Raw genomic sequence first — 16,359 nt, forward strand, 5'->3', positions numbered from 1 at the left:
CTCCCCGCCCCCCCCCCCCCCCCCCCCGGCTCATGCGCACGCTGTCTCTCTCTGTGTGTCTCTCAAATGAATAAATAAATCATAAAAGAAAAGAAAGTCTTTTTAAAAACCCGAGGACCATTAATAAAGAGCTGGAAACCACCAACTCTTGGACTTAAAATAGGACTTAAAAACAGAAAAGGATGTATCAAAGGGAAATCTAAACGTTCAGATCAAGTGGAGCCAATGGCCAGCATTTATGAGAACCTTTGAGTCTTTAGAAGATGCATGAAAACACAGCCACGTACCTGCAACCGGGACAACCTTCAAAATACATCAGAAAGAAAAAAGAACAGCTTTGGACAATACTACAGATGCTTTGGGTGAAGATAATGATCTTCAGGGAGGCACGAAGTTGCTTTCACAAGAAGCCAAAGAAGGGAATGGGGGAGCAAGTGAACAGATTAAACAAAGGGAAATGCTAGAAAACTCTGAAGGAGGGGCGCCTGGGTGGCACAGCAGTTAAGCGTTTGCCTTCGGCTCAGGGCGTGATCCCGGTGTTATGGGATCGAGCCCCACATCAGGCTCCTCCGCTATGACGCTGCTTCTTCCTCTCCCACTCCGCCTGCTTGTGTTCCCTCTCTCGCTGGCTGTCTCTATCTCTGTCAAATAAATAAATAAAATCTTTAAAAAAAAAAGAAAACTCTGAAGGAAATCGGATCATGCCTCCAGGTGACCGCTTGCTAAGGAGGGGTAAGGGGGTGGTGGTCTCGGGGGAGACAGCCTGGAGGGTGGGGCTGGGGACCGGGTACAAGGAACACAGCAAAAAAATGGACACTTCCTAGACGAATCGAAAGGACTCCTAAGGAAACTGATCAATGCCCCCGCCCCCGTCAAAACGTTATTTCAAAACACTTTAAAGGAAATCAGATGTACGTGACATCGGCTGAGGAAGATGAAATAATCCTCCTAGTAAAGTCTTCAAACTTCGAAAGCTTCACTGATGTTAGGAAAACACAGAAAGGGAGAGACAATAGCACCAGCAGATATTTCAAGTCCCTCCTGCTTTACAGCCAGACAGACGAAGGCTCACCGAAGCTCCAAGCTAAGGGAATTGGCCCTTTAAAGTGAGAGGAGACTCTCTCCAAAGCAGATGGCAGGACCGGCCGCACTGGACTGTTCCAGAGCACGAGCCAAGATTCCGTCAGGCAAATTCCCAAGGATCCTGGGCCGTTACTGAAGCCAGCGTACTGCCCATGAATGAAGACTCGTGTCGATGGCTGAGAGCTCTGGTGGCTGAAAAAGAAATCCCTTGAACGCTTAAGGAAAGAACATTCATACATCAGACAAAAGTTATTGGGAAGGATGTACACACTTTAAGGAGTACCCTTACACCCCTGATGTTGCACGCGGACATTTGGCAGGGGCCAGGAGGATGGCTGGAGAGCGCTGCCTGATAAAATGCAGGAAGCCCCATTAAACCCACGACTGTCTCCTCAGCCTGGTGATTGACCATGAGCCTCGACGGGGGTGAGTCATGTTGATTGCGTGTCTCTGACAGGATGTGATAAAGAATGGCACTTGACCTCTGGTCTTCCTCCCCCAAACGCCTAACCCCCATCTGATCATAACAAGCACAGCAGACAAATTCCTTAGCGGGACACTCTACAGACTATCTCAAAACCGTCAAGGTCATCAAAAACAAGGGAAGTCTGAGAAACTGTCACAACCAAGGGGAGCCTAAGGAAATGGAATGACTAAATGTCATGTGGGATCGTGGGTGAGCTCCTCGAACAGAAAAGCCACATTAGGTAAAAACTAGGGAAATCTGAATAAAGCATGAGCTGTAGCTAATAATAATATATCCATACGGATTCATGATGGTAATAAAAGTATCATCCACACATGAGATGTTAATTTTGAGGGAAATTGGGTGTGGGGCATATGGGAACCCCTCTGTCCTATATTTGCAGTTTTTTTGTAAATCTAAAATTGTTCTAGAACAATGAAGTTAATTTTTTTAAAGATTATTTATTTATTTATTTATTTGACAGAGAGAGAGACAGCCAGGAGAGAGGGAACACAAGCAGGGGGAGTGGGAGAGGAAGAAGCAGGCTCCCAGCAGAGGAGCCCGATGCAGGACTCGATCCCAGAACACCAGGATCACGCCCTGAGCTGAAGGCAGACGCTTAACGACTGCGCCACCCAGGCGCCCCAGAAGTTAATTTTTTTAAAAGTTACCGAGGGTACAGGAGATGCGAATAACGTTACCAACCAACCTGCGGTAACTGACATTCGTTGACATAAAAACCCAAAATGCACAAAATAACGCATTTTTTGTCTTGATCAACTATACACAGGACCACCGAGTAAGGCTCAACACATCTGAAAGAAAAGGGGTTTAAATTATTTAAAATACGTTCTCTGAACACAATGGGAATAAATTAGAAATCAGTTACATAAAGAAAGCCCTCACATCCCCAAACACGTGGGAATTAAAGAACACTTTTCACAATAATCCCATGTCAAGAAAGAAAGAAAGAAAGAAAAAAAGAAAGAAAGAAAGAAAGAAAGAAAGAAGAAAGAAAGAAAGAAAGAAATCACAAGGGAAATAAGAAAGTATTTTAATATAAATGAAAATAAAAACCTAAACATATCAGACATCATCCCAACCTCTTCATCCAAGTAACTTGATCTAGTCCCATGACTTCAAATTCTGCCTGTGAGCTGTTGAATCCCACATATTTATCCCCAGCCCACCCCGCTTGCTGGGTTCCATATCAAGCTGTTATTGGATGTCTCCAGGATGCTTCAAGAGCATCTCAAACCCCAGATAGCTAAGAAATAGATACTCCTCCCATTCCCCCACCATCCATTCCTTTCCTTAGGCCCCACACCCAGGAATCATCCTTGGGAATTCTCTTTCCTCCCCACCTCCTCGTGTGTCCAGTCTCTCTCCACATTCTTCTGACTCTACTTCCAACCCAGCTTGAATCCCCCCACTTCTGTCCCTCTCCCAGAATAGAAAGCCCGTCTTTACGAACATTTCTCATAGTAAGTCATTTGTGTCAACCGCCATACTTTGATTCTTTTACATTTCATTCTAAAGATAACATTAATCTACATGAAAGAGTCTGCTGGGGCTGCCATAGCAAGTACCGAAGATTGTCTCCCTTAAACCACAGAAAGCTACTTTCTCACAATGCGGGAGGCCAGAAATCCAAGATCAAGTCGTTGTCAGGGTTGGTTCCAATGGAGGCCTCTCACCTTGGCTGGTAGGGGGCCCTCTTCTGCCCGTGTCTTCGCGTGGTCTTCCCTCTGTGTGCCTGGGTCCTATGGTCCTCTGCTTATGAGGACTCCGGCCCCATGGGATTAGGACCCACCCCAGTGACCACATCAACTTAACTACCTCTTCAAATGTCCTGTTCCCGAACACCATCACATCCTCAGGTACTGGGCATTCGGACTTCAACTTATGAAGGGGGGCACCATGTTGCCTAGAACACTATGTGTTATTAATTCCTAGACTTGCTGTTTTATATCGACAGCAATAATTACAGCCAAAAAAAAGTTGTCAGGAAGCCCGCCGGAAAGACAGCTCCAGGCCAAAAGAGAAATGCCGCCCACACGCCGGCCAAAGCTCCGACATCCACATTCCCCAAACAAGTACCAGTTTCTGAGCCTGCAGACCCCCCTTCCTCACATGACAAACAGGACTTCACTTGTTCTTGTGGGTGAAACAACTGGGTTGTGAAGCACGGATAAGGAACGCGCAAGGCAACAAGGACGTATATATTCCATTTTTCTCCTAATTCAATATTCTCCTGTATAAAAAATACAGGATTTGACAAGAGTGGGTAATATCTAGCATACCCATCTTCCGCGCTGACTCCTCCTTCACCTGCCCCTCCCCGGCACCTCCTCCGAGAAGCCCGCCCTGAACCCTAGCCCCTGCTGGCCACCCCCACCCCCCTCTCTGTTCCTGCTTTATTTTCTTCAAATTATTTATTTCCCTTGGAGATAATTACATTTATTTACTTGATTTTTTTTTGTCTCCTTTCACTAGAACACACAATGCAAGGGAACAGTAGGGCGTTTGTCAAACGGCTTTCCGTTTGAACCCCGCAGCCTGACCCCTGAGACATCAGCAGGTTTTGGGTGAATAAATAAATAGCTGCCACATTTTCAAGAGTCGATTTGGCTTTAGAATGACTTTTTCATGCTCATCTTCCAAAGTGTATTTTTGCTGAATCCAAAATGTTGAAAATCGTTTGCCTGCCTTCGCGGGAGGGGACTCAAAAGTCTGGCAAGGAAAGTAAATCCCGCGAGGCGACGTTCGGGTGGAATTGAAAGGTGGCAGAAGCGCCACTCTAGGAGCGACCACCAGGGAGCGCCACCGAATCGGCGCGGCAGGCGGCGGCGGCGGCAGCTCCCCACCCGGGGACAGTGCCCCCAGGAAAAGGGCTTGCGGCCAAGGTACTCCCTTCATGAGAGCACCCGCGAATACACAATTCCTGGGAATTCCCTCTATGTCCTATGTAAAGAAAGGCACAAAACTTTACTGGGGGCCATAAAGCTTCCAGTAAATGGAGGGAGAAACCGTATTCTTGCATCGGAATACGGAGTCTCCCCCCAATTAAAGCAACGGCAACAAAAATCCCCTTAGGTTTTTGCAGACAACTAGAAAATGCATTCTAAAATTTGTCTTGAGAAGCCAATACATTACAAATGTCACGAACTTAAAAAAAAAAAAAGGTACCGACTAATGATTTTGATGTTCTCTATATATAACAGTGCTAGAAGGAAATATTGGTGAATATATAACTTTAAGGAGGAGTCTTTCTAAGTGCACAGGCAGGGAAGAAAGCATAATGGGGAATGTGATGGATTTACATATCAAAACAGTCCATGAATCCAATAAAGAGGCAAATGTCAAAATGGAAAAATACCAGTGACTTCTGGTGGACAGAACAGATATTCTGAATGTACAAAGAGGTCTTCTCTGTTTTTAATGAGATAAACACAGGAATGGAAAAACAGGGAAAGGACACAGGCAGGGCCTCACAGAGTGGGGTCTGGGGCCCCCTGGCTAGGGCTGTGCGGTTTATTCCGAATGAACCGGGAATTCCGAGCAGAGGCCGGGCAGCTTCTGGTTTACGGTTGAAAATGCGCCCTCTGGCGGCTGTGGGGAGAACAGCCCTCGGGGGGCCCGGGGGAAACTCTGCCAAGGTCCAGGTGAGAAACCAGGGAGATGCTCCAGGTGAGAAGACGGTGGGGACCAAGGCGGGAGCAGCCGTCCTACTGGATAGACTTTGGAGACAGAGCCCAGGGATAGTACCGATAGATTCAGCGCGAGGTGGGAGGACAAAAGGCAGCAAGGATGACTTCAAGCTTTGACCTCAGCTGCTAGAAGGGAGCTGTCCTCGCTGAGGTGTGGAAGGCTGGGGAGAAGCAAGTTTGGAAGAGAAAGTGCTTTGGTGGCCGGAGTGTGAAGAGTCACAGCGTTTCTGGAGGGAAGATTGTCAATGTGAGTCAAAATATTTTGCAAGACACAGGCCATTTTAAGCCAGCGACCCACCTGCAGCAATGTATCTTGGGAAAATAGCAAGCTAGGAATCAAGAGAGCGCATTGCAGACAAGTATCCTCATGGCTGCTTTGCTCGTAAGAGCAAACGTTTGGAAAAACAAATATTCGTCAATCAATAAAACATGGCGCATGGAAGAACAGAATTCTACACACCCTTAAAAATATAATCTGCATTTGGTGATGTGGAAAGGTGCAGGACATTTAGTTAAGTGAAAAAAAGCAGATTAGAAAACTGCATAATTCCATTCGTGACAAAATAAACTTTGTGAGTGTACATATGCACGTAGATCAAACCTGGGAGAATACACACCCATTGCATATAACAGCTGCTATCCTAGGAAAGTGCAATTATGAACAAGGTTGCTGTTGTGGGTCCAATCGTGTCCCCCACAATTCATATGTTGAAGTCCTAAGCCTTACAGTACCTAAGACTTTGACCTTATTTGAAAATACAGTCATTGCTGATGTAATTAGTTAAGATGAGGTCATTAGGGTGGGATAATAGGTGTCCTTATAAAAAGGGGAAAGGGGAAATTTGGACACAGACACACACGGAGACCACCATGTGAAGATGAAGGCGGGGATCAGGGTGATGCTTCTACACACCAAGGAGCACCAAAGATGACCTGTAAACCCAGCAGAAGCCAGGGGACAGGCCTGGGACAGACTGCGCCTCGCAGCCTCGGAAGGAGCTATTTATGGCAACACCGGGATCTGAACTTCTAACCCCCAGAATTGTGAGACTATACATTTCAGTTGTTCGAGCTACTCCGTGTGTGGGGCTCTGCTATGGCAGCCCTAGCAAACCAATACAGCTGCCTTTCTTTTCTTTCCTTTATTATTATTATTATTATTTTTTATTTATTTAGAGAGAGGGCACGCTTCCGTGTGCGTGGGTGGTGGGGGAGGGGCGGGGGCCGGAGAGAATCAAGCAGACTCCTGCCCAACCGGGAGCACCAGGCGGACTCAGTCTCACCACCCTGAGATCATGACCTGAGCCAAAATCAAGAGTTAATCACTTACGGGGCGCCTGAGTGGCTCAGTCGTTGGGCGTCTGCCTTCGGCTCAGGGCTTGATCCCGAAGTTCTGGGATTGAGCCCCGTGTCAGGCTCCTCCGCTGGGAGCCTGCTTCTTCCTCTCCCACTCCCCCTGCTTGTGTTCCCTCTCTCGCTGGCTCGCTCTCTCTCTCTGTCAAATAAATAAATAAAATCTTAAAAAAAAAAAAAAGTTAATCGTTTAACCAACTGAGAGCCCCCTGGGTGCCCCAACACAGCAGACTTTCTTACTGTCTGAAATTTCTGCAATTTGCACTTATTTAATTTATCCTCAGAAAAACAAAGTATTTCCATTTTAAATAAATTTGTATTAAAAATTAAGTCTCTGATATAATGTGATATAATGGGTAAAAACGACTTGCTCCTAAATCTATTTCAAATCTGTATTCCTGTTGATGTTTTTATTTTCTGAGCTGTATTCTGGAAAATTCAAATAAAACAAGGTTACTCTTTTTTTAAAAAATGATTTAAATTAAAGAAAAAAGTCCCCCTGCTGCCGAGGCTGTGGGAAGAAAGCAGCAGTAGTAGCTGCGCTGGTGGGTTGGAAGCAGGATGCCCTTGTGAAGAGTAATGAGGATGTCCGGTACGGCGTTGTTTATACTAGGGAAAAACTGGAAGCCACCCAAACAGCCAGCAGCAACAAGTTATTTGAGTTCCAATAAGTACCTCCAGGTTCTGTGCTGTTTGTTATCTTGTCGAAGCCTTAATATGAGGATTTAATCATCATTACCTATGAAATAGTTTGACCTGTCTTCCCTAATTTGAATATGAGAAAAAGAAAGTTCATCTTCAGTCGGAATAAAAAAAAAATAGTTGGGAAAAGAAGAACAGAATACACATGAAGAAAAGAAGGAAATTAATTTTTTTTTTTAAAGGCAGAAATAGGGGCACCTGGGTGGCTCAGTCAGTTAAGCATCTGACTCTTGGTTTCGGCTCAGGTCATGATCTGTGGGTTGTGAGATTGAGACCTGTGCCAGGCTCCATGCTCAGCGGGGGGGGGGGGGGGTCTGCTTAAGACTCTCTCTCCCTCCGACCCTCCCCCCACTTGCACACTCTCTGTCTTTCTATTTCTCTCTCTCTCTAAAAAAAAAAAACCTTAAAAAAATAAAAAATAGTCAAAATAAAGTAATTAGCAAACAGGAAAAGAGCAGAATTCATAAACCCAACAGGTAGTTCTTTTTAAAAATACATAATTAGCAATTATCACACACTTTAAATTATTTTAATGAAAAAATTGGCAAGATACTATAATATCAAGGTATATGTTTTTACTTATCAAATTAAAGGGTACATTTTCCATGATTTCCTAAATGTTAGTAAGAGCAAGGTGTAGCTACTGTTCTCAAGTATGGCTGATGATAAATTGAGAAAAACATTTCCAGAAAGGAACCAGGTGACATGTATAAAAATGAGAGGGGGACAAAGATCTGCACACACGGACGTTCGTGAATATGAGAGAATTGTTAATCGTACCATGCATATTTGTTTTATATTGCTGTGGGAACATTATCGTAAATTTAGTGGCAATACAATTCATCATCTCAGAGCTCTGTCAGTCAACAGTCTAGGTGGGCTCTGCTCTTTCCTCTGCTCCTGGGCTCACAAGGTCAAAAGCAACGTGCGGGCCAGCTTGCGCCACAAACCTGGGGGGTCCAGGGGTGAGGGCAGGGGAAGGCGCTTCTGGGCTCATTCAGGTTGTTGGCAGAATTCAGTTCTGTGTGTGGTGGTTGGACCGAGGTCTCTGTCCTCTTGCCCTCAGCTGGGAGTCTCTCCTCCTTGTCACGATGCACCTGGCGCATCTTCGCCCAGCAACACCACTCCTGTCCTTCCATGCTTCAAATCTGAGTTCTCCTTCTGCCACACCTGTCTCACTCCAGCCAGAGAAGGTTCTCTGCTTCTAAGGGCTCATGCAGTGAGACTGGGACCCTGCAGATAATCCAGGGTGGGTGCAGTACCTTAGTTATTTCTGCAAAGTTCCCTGCAGCACATAAGGTGACAACATCCCATGCGGAAGGTGCGCAAGGTGGTAGGGGTGGATTCTGCCTACCTCGTGAGAAAACGCCGCACTTATTTTAAAGAAAAAAAAGGCGACGTATTCATCAGGGTTCCTCAACCTTGGCGCTATTGACATTTTAGTCTAGATAACTCTGTTGTGGGGACTGTCCTGTGCATTATAGATTCAGCAGCAACCCCAGCCTCTACCCACCAGAGACCCGTGCATTATAGATTCAGCAGCAACCCCAGCCTCTACCCACCAGAGACCAATAGCACCTCCCCCACCCAAGCTGTGACAACCGAAAATGTCTGCAAACGTTGCCAGATGTTCCCTGAAGGTCAAAATTGCCCCCAGCTAAGAACACTCCCATACTGGGGACGCCTGGCTGGCTGAGCCGGTGGGGCATGAGGTCCCTGATCTCAGGGTTGTTTGAGCCCCACATTAGGTGCAGAGACTATTTAAAAAATAAGACTTTGGGGCGCCTGGGTAGCTGAGTCGGTTAAGCATCTGACTCTTGATTTCAGCTCAGGTCATGATCTCAGAGTTGTGAGATCAAGCCCCGTGCTGGGCTCCGAACTGAGCGTACTTGAGGATTTTTTTCTCTCCCTCGCCCTCTCCCCTGGTTCGCACTCTCTCTCTCTCAAATAAATAAAATGAATCTTAAAACAAAATAATAAAATCTTTTCAAAAAAAATGAAATATAAAAGAACACACACATACTCTCCACACACAAATACACAAAAAATGGGGTCCTAGTTCTGTAGAAAGCACAGCACACGCACGTATCAGGAGAGAGCGAAAAACACTGGATGAAAAATAACAAAGTATTGACGTTGTTATTGGGGTTTTTTTTTTTTATTTTTTTTTAAAGATTTTATTTATTTATTTGACAGAGATAGAGACAGCCAGCGAGAGAGGGAACACAAGCAGGGGGAGTGGGAGAGGAAGAAGCAGGCTCATAGCAGAAGAGCCTGACGTGGGGCTCGATCCCATAACGCCGGGACCATGCCCTGAGCTGAAGGCAGACGCTTAACCGCTGTGCCACCCAGGCGCCCCTGTTATTGGGGTTTTGTCATAATAGTTGTTTTAGGGGCGCCTGGGTGGCTTAGTCGTTAAGCGCCTGCCTTCGGCTCAGGGCGTGATCCCGGCGTTCTGGGATCGAGCCCCACATCAGGCTCCTCTGCTGGGAGCCTGCTTCTTCCTCTCCCACTCCCCCTGCTTGTGTTCCCTCTCTCGCTGGCTGTCTCTCTCTGTTGAATAAATACATAAAATCTTTAAAAAAAAAAATAGTTGTTTTATTTTCTCATTCATTTCTAATGCTTTTGAAGTGTGAATAGCTATTGCTTCTAAGCATTATTTGACAAAGCAATTTCTCCTCAAATGGATTTTCAGACATGAAGTCTGTCTCTATTCTTGGGAGACGGTCTACCTAATGGCACTTCACTGTTCTTGTGTCCTGTTGAATATTTGTATCTCTACTCATAACTGAAATTATATTTTTCTCATTTTTTGTCAGTCTTCGGTGTCAGAATATATCATCGAGGTCTAAAATTAATGGAAGCATCCATAGAATTATCTGTTCCTTCATTATGAGAGAACGATCTAGTTAAGTGTTCTGGCTGTTCAGACCATTTTTTGAGACAATTGCTTTGAGAACTTTCTTCAGTAGTTTCCCTGATGATAGGGTATTATGATATCCAACTTCTTCTTTGGTTTGTGTTGGCCATTTTCACTTTCCTATAAACTCATCCACTTCAAAATATTTATATTTATTAGATATGACTGTATATAAAATAATTTATAATTTATAATATCCACCTTATCTATAATTATATTTTCTCACTGAATTAATATTATTCTCTCTTATTTATTAATTAGATTTTCTATAGATTTGTCTCTTTCTACTGATATTTTTTCAGAAGAACTATCTTTTCATATACTTTGCAGGTATAGCAATTATGGGAAACCTTATGGAGTTTCCTCAGAAAATAAAAAATAGAACTATCATATGACTGAACAATCCCACTACGGGTAAGTATCCTAAGGAAATTAAATCAGTGTCTCAAAAAGATAATCTGCAAGGCCATGTTCAGCACAGCATCATTCACAATAGCCAAGACATGGAAACAAGCTAAGTGTCCATCGGTGGATGAATGGATAAAGAAAACTCTGTATAGCATGGAATACTGTTCAGCCATAAAAAAGAAGAAAACCTTGACATTTGTGACATCGATGAACCTGGAGGACATCATGCTTAGTGAAATAAAGCAGACAGAGAAAGACAAAGACTGTATGATCTCATTTACATGTGGAATCTGAAACAGTCAGACTCATAGAACCAAAGAGTAGAATGATGGTGACCACAGGTTGGGGGCTGGGGAAGTGGTGAGATGCTGGTCAAAGGTACAAAATTTCAGTTCTAAGATGAGTAAGTCCTAGGGCTCTAACGTGCTGCATGGTGACTAGTTAATAATACTGTGCTGTATACAGTAAGTTTGCTAATAGAGTAGGTCTTACATGTTCTCATCACACAGACACAAAATGGCAACAGCGTAAAGCGGTGGGCGTATTCCCCAGCCTGATTGTGGCAACCCTTTCACGGCGCACACATGTATCTAATCATCACATCGTACACCAGCAGTACAGACAATTTCCGTTAGTCACTTGTGCCTCAATAAAGCTGGGGAGGAGAAAAAAGATGTTGCAGAAAAAAGAGCAAAATATACATACTTATCAGTTCTCCCATTTTCCCATTTTTCCATTAATTTATTTCTTTCTCTTTTCTTCAGGTGTGTTTTGTTGTTCCCTCCCTAGGTGCTTGGTGTCAATCCTTAAGTCATTTACATTATTTTTATTTTTTATATTATAAGTTCTTCTCTTTTTAAGTTTTATTTATTTTTTTAGCCATGTCTACACCCAACGTGGGGCTCAAACTCACAACCCCGAGATCTAGAGTCATGTGCTTCTCTGACTGCCAGGCACCCCTGAATTCTTTTTTTTTAATACTATGGAATCTTACTTTTTTTTTTATTATGAATTTATTATGAATTCTTTCTGTAGGAACGACCGACTCCCTGCTTCTCTCGCTCCTCCTTCTTTAGTAGTAGAAATTTCCTCAGCTCATTGCTGCCGGGTTAAAAGGACTACATTTCTCAGCCTTACTTCTATCAGGAATAACTAGGATTTTTCCTAGTTGACAGCTACCTCTTTATTTCATACATGGTCTTTTCAGATATGTAAACGTTTCAAATTTTCCATCATGACTTCTTGCCTGGTACAGTTAGAAAGTCTCCACTCTGGGGCGCCTGGGTGGCACAGCGGTTAAGCGTCTGCCTTCGGCTCAGGGTGTGATCCCTGCGTTACAGGATCGAGCCCCACATCAGGCTCCTCTGCTGTGAGCCCGCTTCTTCCTCTCCCACTCCCCCTGCTTGTGTTTCCTCTCTCGCTGGCTGTCTATCTCTGTCGAATAAATAAATAAAATCTTAAAAAAAAAAAAGTCTCCACTCTATAGTCACTGGTATCTTTGTCGGCTAAATTTCAATAGAGTGTTTGTTATGCTGAAAACCATACTCATCATTCTTTTTTTCTTTTAAAGTTCTTGGCAATCACAGTGACAAATTTTAGAATCGCATTTCTGCTTGTCTACAAAAACCTATTAGGATTTTAATTGGATTTGCTTTGATTTGGAGGAGAATCAACTTTTTCATCATCTTCCTGTCCAAGAAGATGGCTTGTCTCTCCATTTTACTTAAGCTTTATGCTTTCCATAAAATATTGTGCCTTTCTTTACACGGGTCATAAAGTGTATTCCTAGGAATGTTATCTTTGGAGTTGCTCTCTTGAAGGGAATGTCTTATCCATGATATTGCTGATGGCCTGCGTCATAGCGGCTAGGCTGGTGTGACGGTGTGCAGGAAGCCTTTTAGTGGGGCCACTGCAAGCCAGTCTCGGCTCCCAGCAGTCCCAATACTGGGACAGCGTGAGAAGCTCATTTGAGGAGGTCCTGGAGTTGGGAGGTGGTGGGGAAGGAGATTCAGTCCCAAGGGGTGTATGCCACAGCCCAGACACTATACCACCTCTCTCCAAAGAAACACTTTCCATCAAAAGATTTTCACAGCAGGAATCCAGCTTTGAGGGTCATCCCTAAGACCACGTCTGCGGCAAGAGGCTAATTAAAAGGACTGGTGGAAGGTTCTGAGTGGAAAACAAAGAGCTCTGTTTTCCACACCTTTGTCAGGGTGGCGCTTGTGAGACATAAGCTCGCTGCTGAGAAAGCCTCGCCTTCCAGTCTGTGAAGTGAAAAGGACACACTGAAAAGGAAACCCAGTCCCCAGTAGGTGCCCAGCAGGAATGGGTGGGCACATTTTCTGAGGACGCGTGGAAGAATGAAACACTGTTCGTAAGAGCCCCAAACTGGAAATAACCCAAGTGCCTAGGAACCGCAGACTGGATACGCACATCGGGGGGCCCAGCAAAACACCACACACTTGAGATCGAACCAGCCCTCAGGACCCTCAGCAAAGATGACCCTCACAATCGTGATGTTAAGGATGCCAGACAGGAAAGAGTACACACCGTGAGATTCCTGCAGATGAAATTTTTAAAAATAGGCAAAGCTCCTCACTGGGTAGGAAATGGGGATACTGTTTACTCTTGGGTCAGGAGTGGCGACAAAGGGGGGTGGGAATGCTCTGTTGCTTGATCCGGGTGCTAGTTACATGTGTGTGAATATTTTGTTTTGTTTTGTAAACATTCACTGAGCTGCACGCTTATAACTTTAGGATAGTTCTGTGTATGTGTTACATTTCAATAAGATGTACTCACCACCGCCCCCCAAAAAAACTATCTGAAGCAGCAGTTCTCAAATTTTTTACACTTGGGGCCTCTTTAAACTCTTGAAAACATCAAGGAGCCTAAAGATCTGTTGTTTACATGGGAAATACATTTAATGATATTTAACATATTGACAATTAAAACTGATACATATATGGGATATTTATTAAGTCATATAAAAATAACAGTATAAACCTATTACATGTGAATATAATAACATTTTTATTTTTTAAAAACTGTATTTTCCAAAGCAAAAAAAAATCATAAGAATAGTGGAGCCACTTTACATTTTTGCAAATATCTTTAATATCTAGCTTAACAGAAGAGAGCTGGATTCTATTTTCTTCTGTTTCCGATCTGTTATGATAGCACATGTCGTGTAACTTCTCAATTACTCCACTGTATTCTCATGAGAGAATGAGATTGAAAAAGGCAAATAATATCTTAATATTATTAGAAAAATAGCTTTGACCTCCAAATTCTCAGAAAAAGTTGTTGGAGTGCCCGGGGTCCCCAAAACACACTTCGAGAACTACTGATCTAAAAAGATAAAAATTTTTTGAGGGGGGACGGGTCCAAGCTCTTGCAACTTTAAGCCAAACTTACGTGCACATCATTGCTCCCTTATGAAAATTTTCCAGTGGTGAATAAACTCCCAAGAATGTTTCACCTGTTCTTCCTTCACAGATGGCACAATGATCACCAGGCCAGCTTTATCTGTGTATTCTCCGTAGTGTGCTGAAATAGCCCAGGCAAAGACCTTGGTCTAGGGTTCTCTCTTCTGGCCTGCTGAGGGTCCTGACCTTGCACATTGACCTCTCCACTAAAATGTCACCACCTTGACGATTTAGATGGCATGGATAAATTCCTCCAGAGGTGCAATTTACCAAAACTGACATAAGAAGAAATAGAAAATCTGTATAGCACTACATTTGTTAAAGAAATTGAATTAATAATTAAAAGCTTACCCATAATAAAGATTCCAGACCCCCATGTTTTTTTTGGTGAATTATATCAAATATTTTAAGGAAGTAATAGCATCGATCTCACTTAAACTTTCTCAGAAAAAAAAGGAGGATGGAAGATTCCCTAATTCATTGTATGAAGTCAGCATAACCCTGATACCAAAAACTGGCATTACAAGAAAAGAGAGACTAATAGCCCTCATGAACATAGATAAAAAAGCAAAACAAATAACAACCAAAAAAAATTAACAAAATATCAACCAGTTGACTCCAGTAATATATGAAAAGTAATTATGACCAAGTAAGGTTTATCACAGGAATGCAAGGCTCTTTTAATATTCAAGGATCAATTAATACAATTTCTAATAAAAGATGAAACTCATATGGTCACTTCTGTAGGTGAAGAAAACGTATTTGACCTAATGCAATACCCATTCATAATTAAAACTCTCAGCAAACTAGGAAAAAAAGAGAATTTCCTCAATACGATTCAGGATGTTACAGGTTGAATTGTGTCCTCCGAAAAGATGTGTTGAAATTCTAACAACCTGTACGTGTGACTATATTTTGAAAAAGGGTCTTTTCATATATAATCAAGTTAAGATGAGGTTGTCATGGTGGGCCCTAACCCAATATGATGGGTGTTCTTATAAGAAGAGGAAAGTGTCCTGTGAAAACAGAGACATAGGCAGAAGAAAGACATGTGATGATGGAGGCAAAGATCTGAGTGATGTGTCTTTAAGTCAAATAATGCCAGGGTTGCCCACAAATACCAGAAGCTGGAAGAGGGAAGGAAGGATTCTCTCCTATAGGGATAATAAGAGAAAGCATAACCCTACTGAAACTTTGATTTTATTTATTTATTTATTTATTTATTTATTTATTTATTTATTTATTTATTTTATTTAGATCCATTTATTTATTTGAGAGAGAGAGTGCGCACACGCACACACAAACATGTGTAGGGGGAGGGGCAGAGGGAGGGACTCTTCAAGCGGACTGAGCTCGGAGCCCAACATGGGGCTCAATCCCACAACCCACAACCCATGAGATCATGACCTGAGCCGAAACCAAGAGTCAGATGCTTAACCGACTTGGCCACCCAGATGCCCCTGAAACCTTGATTCGAGACTTAGAACTTCCAGCACTTTGAAACAATAAATTTCTTGTTTTCAGCCACCTAAGTTGTGGTGTCAGCCTGTATATCAGCCCTGGTAAACTAATACAAAGGGCATCTATGAAAAAACTACAACTAAATTACATTCATGGTGAAAGACTGAACGTTTTTCCTCCTAAGATGAGAAACAAAATGAGGCTGTCTACCCTTAACACTTTTATTCAACACTACCAGAGTCCTAACCAATAGGCTAGGACAAAAAGTAATAATAGGCATAAAGATTGAGGAAAAGGAGTAAAACTGTCTTTGTTCTCAGATGGCATGAATATATATTAGAAAGCCCAAGGAATCTATAAAAAATACTGCAACAAGTAAGTATATTAAATTTACAAAATACAAGATCAACTTTCCAAAATGAGCTGTACGTCTATATCCTACCAGTAAAGAATTGGAAGATAACCTAAATAATAAATACAATAGCATCAAAAACATAAAACACTTAGGCACAAATCTAACAAGAGATACATAAGACCTCTGCACTGAAATCTGCAAAAATTGGTGAGAAGAATTAAAGAGAAGCTAAACAAACAGAGAGATATGCCGTGTTCATGGATTGAAATTCAATATTGTTAAGACATCAGTTTTCCCCAAACTGATCTCTAGATTTAACTCAAACTCAATTTATATTTAACAGGTTTTGTTTTGTAGAAATTGAAAAGCCGATTCTAAAGGATATATGGATCTAGAAGGGCCAAAATAATCTTTAAAAAGAAGAAAAAGATTTACACTGCCTGATTTCAAGACTTACTAGAAGTTTACAGCAGTCA

The 16,359-nt window shown here is 42.8% G+C and overlaps 1 long non-coding RNA gene across 1 annotated transcript; it reads right to left on the reverse strand.

Annotated features, from left to right (window-relative positions):
• Nucleotides 1-583: 583 nt before the first annotated feature.
• LOC117796566 lies at nucleotides 584-1,467 on the reverse strand. Its single transcript, XR_004621117.1, has 3 exons — nucleotides 1,355-1,467; nucleotides 1,073-1,275; nucleotides 584-641 (listed from the first exon to the last, which is right to left on the reverse strand). It is a non-coding gene; the product is annotated as an uncharacterized LOC117796566 (long non-coding RNA).
• Between the last annotated feature and the right edge of the window lie 14,892 nt (nucleotides 1,468-16,359).

This window comes from Ailuropoda melanoleuca, chromosome 2 (genome assembly GCF_002007445.2).
Source record: "Ailuropoda melanoleuca isolate Jingjing chromosome 2, ASM200744v2, whole genome shotgun sequence".
NCBI classification, from domain to species: domain Eukaryota; kingdom Metazoa; phylum Chordata; class Mammalia; order Carnivora; family Ursidae; genus Ailuropoda; species Ailuropoda melanoleuca.